The sequence below is a fragment of the Hordeum vulgare genome, chromosome 2H (assembly GCF_904849725.1).
Source record: "Hordeum vulgare subsp. vulgare chromosome 2H, MorexV3_pseudomolecules_assembly, whole genome shotgun sequence".
Classification (NCBI taxonomy): Eukaryota; Viridiplantae; Streptophyta; class Magnoliopsida; order Poales; family Poaceae; genus Hordeum; species Hordeum vulgare.
The window spans coordinates 639,987,012-640,001,995 of NC_058519.1; positions in this window are offsets into that span (position 1 = coordinate 639,987,012).

Consider the following 14,984-nt stretch of genomic DNA (forward strand, 5'->3'; position numbering starts at 1 on the left):
GAGATCATGAAGGTTGATTTAAACACCGTGTCGTCGAGGAAGAGGCTATGGTCCGAGAGGATGCAAGCCGAAATGCTCAAATTGGACGACCTTTTTTGTATGTCGGCAGATGTGCTGGCATTGACCACAGGCGTGGTCGAATTCTCGCGTCTTTTTGTGTGCTAGCATGTGCCGGCCGCTGGCAAGTTTGCCAACATTAACCGTGTGATGGTTTTATGTAGCCTGACAATGTATGTCAGCCGCTGGCATGGTGCGGACATGAATTCTTAGACGTTGACATGAAGCTTTTTTTAATCTTATGTGCGGATATAAAATGGATCACCGTATTGGACGCACGACCGACCAAAAAAAAACCCGGATGGACGTGGATTCGATGGCCAATCCAAACGAAAAAAGGGATAAAATCGTCGTTCGGTTGGATCGGCTCATTGAAGTTGCTCTAAGTTTTAACTATTACTCCCTCTGTAAACTAATATAGGAGCGTTTAGATCACTATTTTAGTTATCTAAATATTTTTATATTAGTTTACAGAGGAAGTAAAATTTAAAACTTACTACTCATTGGCAAGTAGTATGTTATCCTGATGGATTCAACTATTGCGAATCGCAGGATAATCACACGACCGGGCAGCTCTTGGCAGGTGCGCGCCGGACACCCGCGCTGCGCCCTGCGAATTACTCTTTTCCACATGTGTGGGCTAATCCGACCGCGTGCAAACTGAGAGGCTTTTCGGTTCAACTTTGTCCTGTGTTGTTCCCCATTGAACCGCGAACCCGTGCCCACAGGATGGTTTGTGCATATTTTTTTTGCTCGGGTGCGTTAATATGCCAAGCATGATACGTTTTCTCGAGGACGGCGGAGAGAGAGAGGATGCAAATACTCTGAACCCCATCGCTGTTGAAGAAAATGATAAGCATGTCGTTGGCAGTATCGAATTTCCCCACCATTGCGCCTCAAAAGAAGAACATGTATAATTGGCCTACTCCATAGGTTGCGTAGCTGGGTCTCTCTCTTTATATATATCTCTCTCTCTAAGATTAATTTCTTTTGTTTTTAAAATCACTATTTTTCACCCCGAATTTTATTGTGTCAAAATGAAGCATTCAGCCACGACTTGCCAATACGGGTCCTCAAACGTCACGAATATACCCGGTGAGTGACCGGACGTGCCCGCACAGCCACACTCTTCATTTTCTTCTTCGTATGTCTCGTCACTTGTACGTGATTGATAGAGAAAAAGAAAGAGAAAGAAAAGAATAAATAAAAAAAAGGTGGTCCGGGGTGGGGTTGCGTCCTATGTGGCGGACTGACCGGACGCGTCCCGACGCGTCCGCGAGCCCTCATATCCTTTCTATATTTGAGATGGATATGAGGATTCGCGGACAGCCCGGACATATAGGGACGATATGAGGGGTTCGCTTGGGTCACTTTTTTCTTTGTCTCTCTTGTCCGGTTACTAATCGGGCGAGTCCGCGAACGTATGAGGGGTCCGACTGTAGATGCTCTAAACATGACAAACACACATCCAACCTCTACATAGCTAAAATGCACACAATCGATATCAACACATACACACAAACATACCGATAACTAATGGCGTAGCCAGGCCCCCGATAATATGGGTGAAAAAGTATGGTGTCTCGTGTGTGATTTTGGTAATTGATTACATTCTCTATGGATTAATGACTGCCTTGATTTATATTCGAAGGATTTGTCCATAGGCATTTCTTGGAGTCCATTTGTTGGTTTCACGGAGTTTATGTGATGACCAAGGTGGTATTTAAGGATTTATCCAAAGATTGGTCATGTGAGAGTTGAGATGATGACAAGGATGTCTTGAAGAAGAAAATTGTGAGAACTTTCATGTTTATCTTCAAGACATCACCTTTATGAAGAGAGAAAATAAGATACAAGTTTGATCAAGACTAAGGCAAAGAGTGATTCAAGACTATCAACACATAAAGCATCGAAGATGTACCAAGTGGGATCAAGTGATCTCATGGTACGATAAGTATTGTTGAGTACGCTTTGTGTACTAACCCATGAACTTTGTGAGTGTTCTATGTGGGGTTAGGTATATTTCCATGAGCATGCATCAAAAGGAAGATCTCATAGAACCCTTGGAGGATGACATCAAGTGGTGATCGTCATCACGGTTGAGGTGTGCAAGTTGAAGTGAAGCATCACGAAGAGATCACATGCTTGGAGCTTGTCGTCCACTATGCTGATAATGTACATGTGAAGATGTGCTGAAGAGAGGCTCAAAAATGATGGAGCATGGGGGAGCAATCTACTAGTCTTGATCGAGCCGACGCAATCAAGAAAGGTGGTCCATCTTGAGGAGGACAAGATCATCATCATCTAGCTCAAGAGGACTATGTGCAAGGCAAAGGTTTGACCTTGATAAGTTTTTCCATTTATCAGGTCTCATGATGGTAGTTCGGAGACCGGGTTATATGATTGATAGCCGTACTATCAAGGGGGCTCTCTCGAGTGAGTAACTTGATCGTATTGTTCATTGAAAGGTCAAAGCATTGCATTCTTGGCATCATCATCTTTCTTGGTTCTTGTTTGGATTTTCTCTATGTGAGTTTTGGAGCTTATGGTCTTCATCGTAATTAGCTCAAGCTCATCGAAAACGAATTCCGTATGCATCATCTTTGTGTTTCCAGTGTTGGAGATTTTGCTAAATCATGTTTGGGAAGTTCATCTTCCTTATCCTATTGACATTTATTCTCCATTGCTTGTTCTCAATATAACCATCCAGTGTTGGATAGCTCTTGTATTTCTCTATCCAACAAGCTTGAGTTTGCTCATTTTGGAATCCGTATGGAATAGTTATAGTTGTTTTAGTATTGGAGCATTATTTTGTTTTCCTTGGGCGGGTTTTCAGCTCTAAGCCCTAGTACTCTTCCGCTGAGTGGTAGTACCTCTTATAAGCGGTAGCAATGCTTCCTCGAGTGGTAGTACCTCTCAAGCGGTACTACCTCTTATAAGCGGTGCTACCTCTCCCCCAAGCGGTACTACCTCTTATAAGCGGTACTACGTGTCCCTCGAGCGGTACTACCTCACTCGTAGAACTACACTCGTGTTTTTCTATCTCGTTGGGCTGTTTCGATTGTCCTAAGCGGTAGTACCACTCTTCCTAGCGGTAGTACTGCTTGAGCATGGCTCCTGGGCATAACAGTTGGATTGACGGGAGCCTACTGAAGGGGGCCTTCTTCCCCATTGGTCCCAATCCTTTGAGCTCGTGTTTGCCCCCCATTGTTGACCTTCTTTGAGCTTGCTATCTCTCAATCCCTTCAATGATTCTTGCTAGTTCTTGAGGGAAAAGAGAGAGGAGATCTAGATCCACATTTTCATCAATCACGTTCTCCTCTATGTGAGGGGAACCCCTTGGATCTAGATCTTGGAGTTCTTTGTGAGATCCTTGTTAGTCCTCTCATATTCCTCCATAGCTTTTGTTGTTATGGTGGGATTTGAGTGTGAGGCACTTTACCACTTCATGTGTTTTTGCCATTACATTAGTTGCATCGGTTTGCGTTCTCCACGGTGACACATGAAAGTGAAAAGTTGAGAAGCTTATTACTCTTGGGTGCTTGGTACCTTAGAGCTTGTTCCTCTTGGGTGCTTTGCCGCCCTAGACAGTTGGTGGTGCCTCAGAGCTCAGTCATTGTGATGTAAAGCTGTGGGCAAGCGTTGGAGTCTCCAATTAAGTTGTGGAGACTGCCCCAAGCAATTTGTACGGGTTCCGGCGACCGCCCCCAAGGGTTGCCAAAGTGTACGGGTTCGGTGACCGTCCCCAAGGGTTGCCAAAGTGTACGGGTTCGGTGACCGCCCCCAAGGGTTGCCATTTGTACGGATTTGGTGACTGCCCTCAAGGGCCCCTTTGTGGAATCACTACATCTTGCATTGTGCGAGGGCGTGAGGAGATTATGGTGGCCCTATTGGCTTATTGGGGAGCATTGTGCCGCTTCGAACGGAGATTAGCATCCGCAAGGGTGTGAACTTAAGGATACATCATCGTCTCCGTGTGCCTCGGTTATCTCTTACCCGAGCTCTTTACTTATGCACTTTACTTTGTGATAGATATATTATTTCATGTTATATCTCTTGCTATCACTTTAGTTGTTTATCTTTCTTAGCATAAGTTCTTGGTGCACATAGATGAGCCTAGTTGTTTTAAGTTTTGTGCTTGACTAATTAAACGTTAGTTTTATTCCGCATTTGTTCAATCCTAAACCATAACTATTTTAAAGCACCTATTCATCCCTCCCGCTTTAGGAAACATCCACGTCATTTCAATGGAACATGGCCCGAGGCATTCCTGTTGATACTTCGTTCTTTGTAGCCACAATACAACTATTTGACACGGTTCCAAACTATAGAAACACTGTTGGCCCGGGGCAGGCACTACCAATAACTATCAAAATTATATAAAACCAAAGTCATGTGTAAGGAAGAAACATAGTGATTAGAATTGTGATCGGCAAACCGCGGCAATGACCAAATCCGCACCAACCATACCATGACACCACACGAACGACGAAGTTCTTCAACAGTAACACCTTCAAGAAAAGAGCGATGCTTAAGCACCGCCTTCACTGGATGAATCCACGAAGAACAAAATCTAGATTTTTGGCCTACATAAGCAGCCCGAGCATATATGAGCCATGTCTTGAACAAGGCAGCGATGCTAAAAAATACCAATATAGCAAAATTTAACTCAAGCTTTCAGTCCAAAGCTCAAGACCAAGTGCTCGAATAGCACCATCATCGAAGCCACTACTTTTTCGCCATCCCAGCAGATATATGTCATGTACGACCGCATGCAAATCATACGAAACCAGATAAGCTCCGCTCCTTCTTACATTATCGCACTTTGTGGTAGACTTAGCTATTTCTTATAGAAATTTTTAATGAGTTAGTTTAGTTAAACTATTCTATGGCATGGCTTGCACTACCCACTTTCCATTAGACTCATGATAAAATATGTTACCTTTACATCTCTACTCCTAATTGCTCACTTGGTAGAATATCATTCAGGTTTATTTTCAACCGGTTTAATTTCGTCTCCCCCACCCCTATTGCAGGCAGAAAAAACCAAAAGAAAAAAAAACAATACTCCCGTCCAACCCCGCACGCTACCCTCGATCCCCTCGTAGACGCCGCCATCCGCCCATCCCCATCCCGCTCATGCACCGCTGTTGTTGGTCCTCCCATACCCATCCCGCTTGCACGCCGTTGTCGTCCATCTTCCTGTTCCCATCCCGCTCGCATGCTGTCGCACTCTACTTCGTATTTGTGGCGGATCCAGGTCAGAGACCGATGAGCCCGTCATCTCTGACGACAGATTTGGCCCACGGCGAGGAGGCCGCACCCCTCCACAAACCCTAGCCATCGCAGGTCTCCTCCCCCTCCCCTTCGTCTCTTCCTCCTCCTCCACAAGTGAAAGGACATGGATGTCTGCTACGGTAACAAAAGTCCTTCCTTGGCGCTAGGACTTCTTCTTGTTACTTCTCTGGTTTGCGTTGGTTTTTTCCCTTGAAGAGGAAAGGGTGATGCAGCACAGGAGCAGTAAGTATTTCCCTCAGTTTGAGAACCAAGGTATCAATCGAGAAGGAGGGTCTCATCAAGTCCAGAGTACCTGCACAAACACAAACGAGCTTGCACCCAACGCTTCAAGGGGGTTGTCAATCCCTTCAAGATTGTTTGCAAAGTGAGATCTGAAGGCCGAAAGTGAAACAAAGTAAAAAAAGTGTAAGGTTGAAAATATGGTGTGGAGTAGACCCTGGGGGCCATAGTGTTCACTAGAGGCTTCTCTCAAAATAGAAAATATCACGGTGGGTGAACAAATTACTGTCGAGCAATTGATAGAACCGCGCAAAGTCATGACGATATCTAAGGCAATGATCATACATATAGGCATCACGTCCGAGACAAGTAGACCGATACTTTCTACATCTACTACTATTACTCCACACATCGACCGCTATCCAGCATACATCGAGTGTATTGAGTTCATGACGAACAGAGTAACGCCTTAAGCAAGATGACATGATGTAGAGGGATAATCTCAAACCAATGATGAAAACCCCATCTTTTTACCCTTGATGGAAACAAAACGATGCGTGCCTCGCTACCCCTTCTGTCACTGGGTGAGGTCACCGCACGGTATGAACCCAAAACCAAGCACTTCGCCCATTGCAAGAATCATAGATCTAGTTGGCCAGACAAAACCCACAACTCAAAGAGAATTACAAGGATATGAAATCATGCATAAGAGAGATCAGAAGAAACTCAAATAAGATTCATAGATAATCTGATCATAAATCCACAATTCATCGGATCTCGACAAACACACCGCAAAAGAAGATTACATCGGATAGATCTCCATGAAGATCATGGAGAATTTGTATTGAAGATCCAAGAGAGAGAAGAAGCCATCTAGTTACTAGCTATGGACCCGTAGGTCTATGGTGAACTACTCACGCATCATCAGAGAGGTCATGGTGTTGATGAAGAAGCCCTCCGTGTCCGAATCCCCCCTCCGGAAGGGCACCAGAACGTGCCCCAGATGGGATCTTGCGGAGACAGAAGCTTGCGGCGGTGGAAAAGTAATTTCGATGATCTCCTGATTTTTTATGGATTTTTAGGGAATATATAGGCGCAACCCCTAGGGCAGAGGGCGCTCAGGGGGGCCACAAGCCTGTGGGCCGCGGCCTCCCCTGGCCGCGGGGTGGGGGATTGTGGGGGCCCCTGAGGCTCCCCTGCCTTGGCTCTCAAGCTTCCCGATCTTCTTCCGTTACAGAAAAATCTTTTCGGGGATTTTCTTCCGTTTTGACTCTGTTTCAAGATCTCCTTTGAAAGGGGTCAAAAACATGGAAAAAATAGGAACTGGCACTTGGCACTGAGTTAATAAGTTAGTCCCAAAAAATATATAAAAGGCATGCAAAACATCCAAAGTTTGACAAGATAATAGCATGAAACCATCAAAAATTATAGATACGTTGGAGACGTATCAAGCATCCCCAAGCTTAACTCCTGTTCGTCCTCGAGTAGGGAAGTGATAAAGAATGAATTTTTGATGTGGAATGCTACCTAGCATAGTTGTCATTTGCAACTTCTTTCACGTGACATGAGTGTTGAGATCCGTAATATTCAAAACAATAGTTTGCTATTGACATGAAAACAATAATACTTCAAGAAAACTAGCAAAGTAATCATGAACTTTCAAAATAACAAGGCCAAGGAAAGTTATCCCTACAAAATCATATAGTGTGGCTATGGTCCATCATCCTCACACAACTAATGTAAATCATGCACAACCCCGGAATTGGACAAGTAATTGTTTTCACAATTTTACTTTCTCAAACTTTTTATAACTATCACGCAATACATGAGCGTGAGCCATGGATATAGCACTATAGGTGGAATAGAGTGTGGTGGTGGTTGTGAGACAAAAAAGGACGAGATGGTCACATTGACTCGGCGTATCAAAAGGCTATGGAGATGCCCATTAATAGATATCAATGTGAATGAGTAGGGATTGCCATATAAGAGATGCACTAGAGCTATAAGTATGTGAAAGCTCAAAAGGAAAACTAGTGGGTGTGCATCCAACTTGCTTGCTCATGAAGACCTAGGGCAATTTTTGAGGAAGCCCGTCATTGGAATATACAAGCCAAGTTATATAACGAAAATTCCCACTAGCATATGGTAATGACAAAGCAAGAAGCTCTCAATCATGAAGAACATGGTGCTATTATGAAGCACAAGTGTGGAAAAAGATAGTAGCATTGTCCCTTCTCTTTTTTTTCATTTGGGCTCTTAGGCCTCTTTTTTCCTTTTCTCTTTTTTTTTGTTTTTGGGCTCTTTGGCCTCTTTTTTTTTTATTTACTCACATGGGACAATGCTCTAATAATGATGATCATCACACTTTTATTTACTCACAGCTCAAAACTCACAATGATGACTCCATAGGAAATGCCTCCGACAGTGTACCGGGATGTGCAATGATCTAGCATGGCGTATGATGTTGAAACATCTCGCTAGCTATCTTACGATCATGCAATGGCAATATGAGAGTGACCGCACAAGTCATGAGACGGAACGGTGGGGGTTGCATGGCAATATATCTCGGAATGGCTATGAAAATGCCATAGTATGTAGATATGGTGGCTGTTTTTAGGAAGGCATATGGTGGGTTGTGCACCGGCGAGAATTGCGCGGCACTAGAGAGGCTAGCAATGGTGGAAGGTGAAAGTGCATCTATACCATGGACTCACATTGTCATGAAGTACTCACATACTTGTTGCAAAAGTTTTTATTAGTAATCAAAACAAAGTGCTAAACGCATACTCCTAGGGGAAGGGTTGGTAGGTGTTAACCATCGCGCGATCCCGACCTCAACACAAAGGATGACAATCAATAGATCAATTATGCTCCGACTTCCTAACATAGCGGTTCACCATACGTGCATGCTACGGGAATCACTAACTTCAACACAAGTATTTCTAGATTCACAACACCCTACTAACATAACTCTTAATATTACCGAATCCACGTCTCAAAACTAATTGAGAGGAATCAAAACTTCCCTTTCTACTCAATGCACATGAAGATGGAGGTTTTTCTGCATCCTCTTTGGGTACCTATCACATTTGGGACTACTTTCATAGCATAAGCTAACTACCAAATCACGCACCGCCGTGCTCTAAAAGATATAAGTGAAGCACTAGAGCAAAAGTATCTAGCTCAAAAGATATAATTGAAGCACTATGAGCATTCTAGCAAAATCACGATGAGTGCATGTATCTCTCTCTCAAAACGTTATGCAGCAAGGATGATTGTGACACAACAAAAAGAAAAGACTCCTAAGATACAAGACGATCCAAGCAAAACACATATCATGTGGTGAATAAAAATATACCTCCAAGTAATGTTACCGATGGATTGAAGACGAAAGAGGGGATGCCTTCCCGGGGCATCCCCAAGCTTAGGCTTTTTGGTGTCCTTGAATTGCTTGAGCTATTTCCACTCCTTATCTCTTTGTCCATGAGAACATCACTCAAAACTTGAAAACTTCACAACACAAAACTTAAACAGAAACTCGTGATAACATTAGTACAAGAAAACAAACTATCACTTCTTTTGGTACTGTTCAAACTTGAATTCCATCTATATTGGTGTTGGACTACTGTATTCTCACTTTTCCATGGCTAGTACCCCCCGATACTAACCATAGTTTCATCAAAACAAGCAACCAACTCAACAAAAACAGAATTTGTCAAAAACAGACCAGTTTGTAGCAATCTGTATACTTCGTATACTTCTGGTACCTCAAAAAATCTGAACAATTACGACGGCCTGGAAAAAAAGCATATCAACCAGCAGCAAAAATAATCAACTCAAAAGCTCTTTATGAATAAAAATGAAAAATCATCTCGTGAGCGAAAAGTTTTTGTCTTTTTCCAGCAGGATCAAACAACCATTACCAAGACTAGTCATAAAGGTTTTTCTTGGCTCAAACACAAAAAGAAACACAAAAAACACAATCACAACAGAATTGTGATGGTTTGGACGCAACAAAACAGAAAGAAAAAGATAAATTCATTGGGTTGCCTCCCAACAAGCGCTATTGTTTAACGCCCTTAGCTAGGCATAAAAGCGATAGAATCACGTATCGTCGTATTTGGTGCTCAAACCATAAGTGGCCCTCATCATGGATTCATAAGGCAATCTTATTTTCTTTCTAGAAAAGTGTTTCATGCCCTTCCTTAAAGGAAATTGAAATCTAATATTCCCTTCCTTCATATCGATGATAGCACCGATAGTCCTTAGGAAAGGTCTACCAAGAATAATAGGGCATGTATGATTGCAACCAATGTCAAGCACAATGAAATCCATGGGTACATAGTTCCTATTTGCAATAATAAGAACATCATTGATCCTTCACATGGGTTTCTTGACAGTAGAATCAGCAAGATGCAAATTAAGAGAACACTCTTCAATCTCATTAAAACCCAGAACATCACATAAGGACTTTGGAATCGCAGAAACACTAGCACCCAAATCACACAAAGCATTGCAGTCATAGATTTTGATTTTGATTTTGATGGTAGGTTCCCACTCATCATGAAGCTTTCTAGCGATAGAGATTTCCAATTCAAGTTTCTCTTCAAGAGATTTTATCATAGCTTTGGCTATAAGCGTGTGGAGAGTTTAACATGGATTGCATCAAAGAAATGCATTCAATCAAGGAGCAACTATCATAATTGAATTCCTTGAAATCCACGGTAGTAATTTCATTACTACTCAAAGTTTTAACGTCTTCTACTCCACTTTCAATGCTTTTAGCATCAAGATAGATGGACTCCGAATCATTGGGGCACTTTTCAACCAAAGTGGATTCATATCCAACCCCATAATCATTAGGTTTGACACTAGAAAACAAAGATTCAATGGGAGTCACACCAAGCACTTTAAGAACTTCGTGATTCTCATCACGAGAACACGCCTTTTTAAGCCATTCATGCCTAGCACGAATTTGGGCGGTTCTTTCTTGGCTCTCAATCGTGGAAACACGCATAGCTTTTAAAGTTTCATCCATGTTGATTTTGGGAGGAGCACATCTAACTTTCAAAGCATCAACATCACTAGAAATTCTATCAACGCTCTTAGCCAAATCGTCAATTTTGAGTAGTTTTTCCTCTATGGACGCATTGAAAATCTTTTGAGAGTTGATGAACTCTTTGATATTACTCTCTAGATCAAAGGGTAATTTATTGTAATTTCCATGAGTATTGTTGTAGGAGTTGCCAAAGTTATTAGAGGAGTTACTAGGAAAAGGCCTAGGAACATAGTTTCCCCTAAAAGCATTGTTGTTGCCAAAGTTATTCCTACCAACAAAATTAACGTCCAAGCTAGCGTTACTACTCTCAGTCAAAGAAGACAAGGGCATATCATTAGGATCCAAAGGAGCACTTCTACTAGCAACCAAATTCATTAACTCGTCCATCTTAGCACTCAACGAGTTAATTTCTTTTATAGCGTGTACCTTCTTACTAGTAGTTGACCTTTCAGTGTGCCACTGAGAGTAGTTCGTCATGATGTTGTCTAAGAGCTTTGTGGCTTCCCCTAACGTGATTTCCATGAACGTTCCACCTGAGGTGGAGTCCAAGATATTTCTAGAAGCGAAATTCAAGCGAGCGTAAAAGATTTGAATAATCATCCAAAGACTCAAGCCATGAGCGGGACAATTTCTAATCATTAATTTCATTCTCTCTCAAGATTGTGCAACATGTTCATTATCAAGTTGCTTGAAATTCATGATATCATTACGGAGAGAGATAATCTTAGCCGGCGGAAAATACTTGGATATATAAGCATCTTTGCACTTATCCCAAGAATCGATACTATTTTTGGGCAAAGAAGAAAACCAAGTTTTTGTGCGATCTCGCAACGAGAAAGGAAAAAAGCTTCAATTTAACCACGTCATTATCCACATCTCTCTTATTTTGCATGTCGCAAAGTTCAATGAAGGTATTGAGATGGGATGCGGCATCTTCACTAGGAAGGCCAGAGAATTGCTCTTTCATAACAAGATTCAGCAAAGCGGCATTGATTTCGTATGACTCCACACTAGTGGCGGGAGCAATTGGAGTACTAATAAAATAATTATTATTAGTATTCGAGAAGTCAAAATTTTTGGTGTTTTCATTCATGGTGACTTCAGCAAGCAGGCAAGCACACAAGCAAACAAAGAGCAAGCGAGGAAAAAGGGCGAACGAAAAGGCGAACGAAAAAGGCAAATTGTTAAGTGGGGGAGAGGAAAACGAGAGGCAACTGGCAAACAAAGTAAATTCAAGAGATGAGTTTGCGACACCTACTTGGTGAGTTCTTGACTTGATCTTCCTCCCCGGCAACGGCGCCAGAAATTCTTCTGCTACGGTAACAAAAGTCCTTCCTTGGCGCTAGGAATTCTTCTTGTTACTTCTCTGGTTTGCGTTGGTTTTTCCCTTGAAGAGGAAAGGGTGATGCAGCAGAGGAGCAGTAAGTATTTCCCTCAGTTTGAGAACCAAGGTATCAATCCATAAGGAGGGTCTCGTCAAGTCCAGAGTACGTGCACAAACACAAACGAGCTTGCACCCAACGCTTCAAAGGGGTTGTCAATCCCTTCAAGATTGTTTGCAAAGTGAGATCTGAAGGAGGAAAGTGCAACGAAGTAAAAAGTGTAAGGCTGAAAATATGGTGTGGAGTAGACCCTCGGGGCCATAGTGTTCACTAGAGGCTTCTCTCAAAATAGCAAATATCACGATGGGTGAACAAATTACTGTCGAGCAATTGATAGAACCGTGCAAAGTCATGACGATATCTAACGCAATTATCATAAATATAGGCATCACGTCCGAGACAAGTAGACCGATTCTTTCTGCATCCATTACTATTACTCCACACATCGACCGCTATCCAGCATGCATCTAGTGTATTGAGTTCATGACGAACAGAGTAACGCCTTAAGCAAGATGACATGATGTAGAGGGATAATCTCAAACCAATGATGAAAACCCCATCTTTTTACCCTTGATGGCAACAACATGATGCGTGCCTCTCTACCCCTTCTGTCACTGGGTGAGGTCACCGCACGGTATGAACCCAAAACCAAGCACTTCTCCCATTGTAAGAATCATAGATCTAGTTGGCCAGACAAAACCCACAACTCGAAGAGAATTACAAGGATATGAAATCATACATAAGAGTGATCAAAAGAAACTCAAATAAGATTCATAGATAATCTGATCATAAATCCACAATTCATCGGATCTCGACAAACACACCGCAAAAGAATATTACATCGGATAGATCTCCATGAAGATCATGGAGAACTTTGTATTGAAGATCCAAGAGAGAGAAGAAGTCATCTAGTTACTAGCTATGGACCCGTAGGTCTATGGTGAACTACTCACGCATCATCGGAGAGGTCATGGTGTTGATGAAGAAGCCCTCCGTGTCCGAATCCCCCCTACTTGCGGGGACTTGTGGGATCTTGCGGAGACACAAGCTTGCGGCGGCGGAAAAGTAATTTCGATGATATCCTGATTTTTTATGGATTTTTAGGGAATATATAGACGCAACCCCTAGGGCAGAGGGCGCTCAGGGGGCCCACAAGCCTGTGGGTCTCGGCCTCCCCCCTGGCCACGGAGTGGGGGCTTGTGGGGCCCCTGAGGCTCCCCTGCCTTGGCTCTCAAGCTTCCCGATCTTCTTTCGTTACGGAAAAAATCTTTTCAGGGATTTTCTTCCGTTTTGACTCTGTTTCAAAATCTCCTCTGAAAGGGGTCAAAAACATGGGAAAAAACAGGAACTGGCACTTAGCACTGAGTTAATAAGTTAGTCTCAAAAAAATATATAAAAGGCATGCAAAACATCCAAAGTTTGACAAGATAATAGCATGTAACCATCAAAAATTATAGATACGTTGGAGACGTATCAATGTCGCCTAGAGGGGGGGGTGAATAGGCGCTTTAAAATAATTACGGTTTAGGCTTGAACAAATGCGGAATAAAACTAACGTTTAATTTGTCAAGAACAAAGCCTAAAACAACTAGGCTCAACTATGTGCACCAATAACTTATGCTAAGAAAGATAAACAACTAAGTGATAGCAAGATATATGACAAGAAACAATATGGCTATCACAAAGTAAAGTGCATAAGTAAAGGGTTCGGGTAAGAGATAGCCGAGGCATGCGGAGACGATGATGTATCACGAAGTTCACACCCTTGCGGATGCTAATATCCGTTGGAGCGGTGTGGAGGCACAATGCTCCCCAAGATGCCACTAAGGCCACCGTAATCTCCTCAGGCCCTCACACAATGCAAGATGCCGTGATTCCACAAGGGAACCTTGAGGGCGGTCACTGAACCCGTACAAACAAGGTTGGGGCAATCTCCACAACTGAATTGGAGGCTCCCAACAACACCACAAAGCTTCACCACAATGGCATATGGCTTCGAGGTGACCACAAATGCTCGGGGCAATCTCCACAACTTAATTGAAGACCCCGACGCTTGCCCGGAGCTTTACACCACAACGATTGAGCTCTGAGGCACCACCAAGCTTCTAGGGGTACCAAGTACCCAAAGGTAATAAGCTTCTCAACTTCTCACTTCCACGTATCACCGTGGAGAACTCAAATCGATGCACCAAATGCAATGGCAAGGGCACACAGAGTGCCCAAATCCTTCTCTCGCAAATCCCACCAAAGCAACTAATGCTAGGGAGGAAAATGAGAGGAAGAATGAAGAAGAACACGAAGAACTCCAGGATCTAGACCCAATGGGTTCCCCTCACTTAGAGGAGAAAGTGATTAGTGCAAATGTGGATCTAGATCTCCTCTCCCTTTTCCCTCAAGAACTAGCAAGAATCATTGGAGGGATTGAGAGTTAGCAAGCTCGAAGAAGGTCAACAATGGGGGAAGAACACGAGCTAAAGAGATAAGGTTCAATGGGGAAGAAGACCCCCTTTTATAGGTGGGGGAAAATCCAACCGTTATGCTTCACAGCCCGCACAGAGCGGTACTACCGCTCATGGGAGCGGTACTACCGCTCGGTAGGTTCACCAACCATGTTGAGGCCAAAAAGGATGCGAAAAACAGTCCGACGAAGCGGTACTACCGCTAGGGAGCGGTAGTCAAAAATTACTACCGCTCCGGTGGCGGTACTACCGCTCCCGGGGCGGTACTACCGCTACAAGAGCGGTACTATCGTTGGCACCAGGAGCGGTACTACCGTTGGCACCAGGAGCGGTACTACCGCTGGATACTGAAACTGCTCTAACTTTCGCATACGGACTCCGAATTCAACGAAACCAAGTTTTTTGGAAAACTAACGACATGGGCTAACACAATCTTGATAGAAATATCAATAAGATGCAAGTGAGAAAAGTACCATAAGAAAATGGTGAGAACCCTTCTTCGAATAGGAC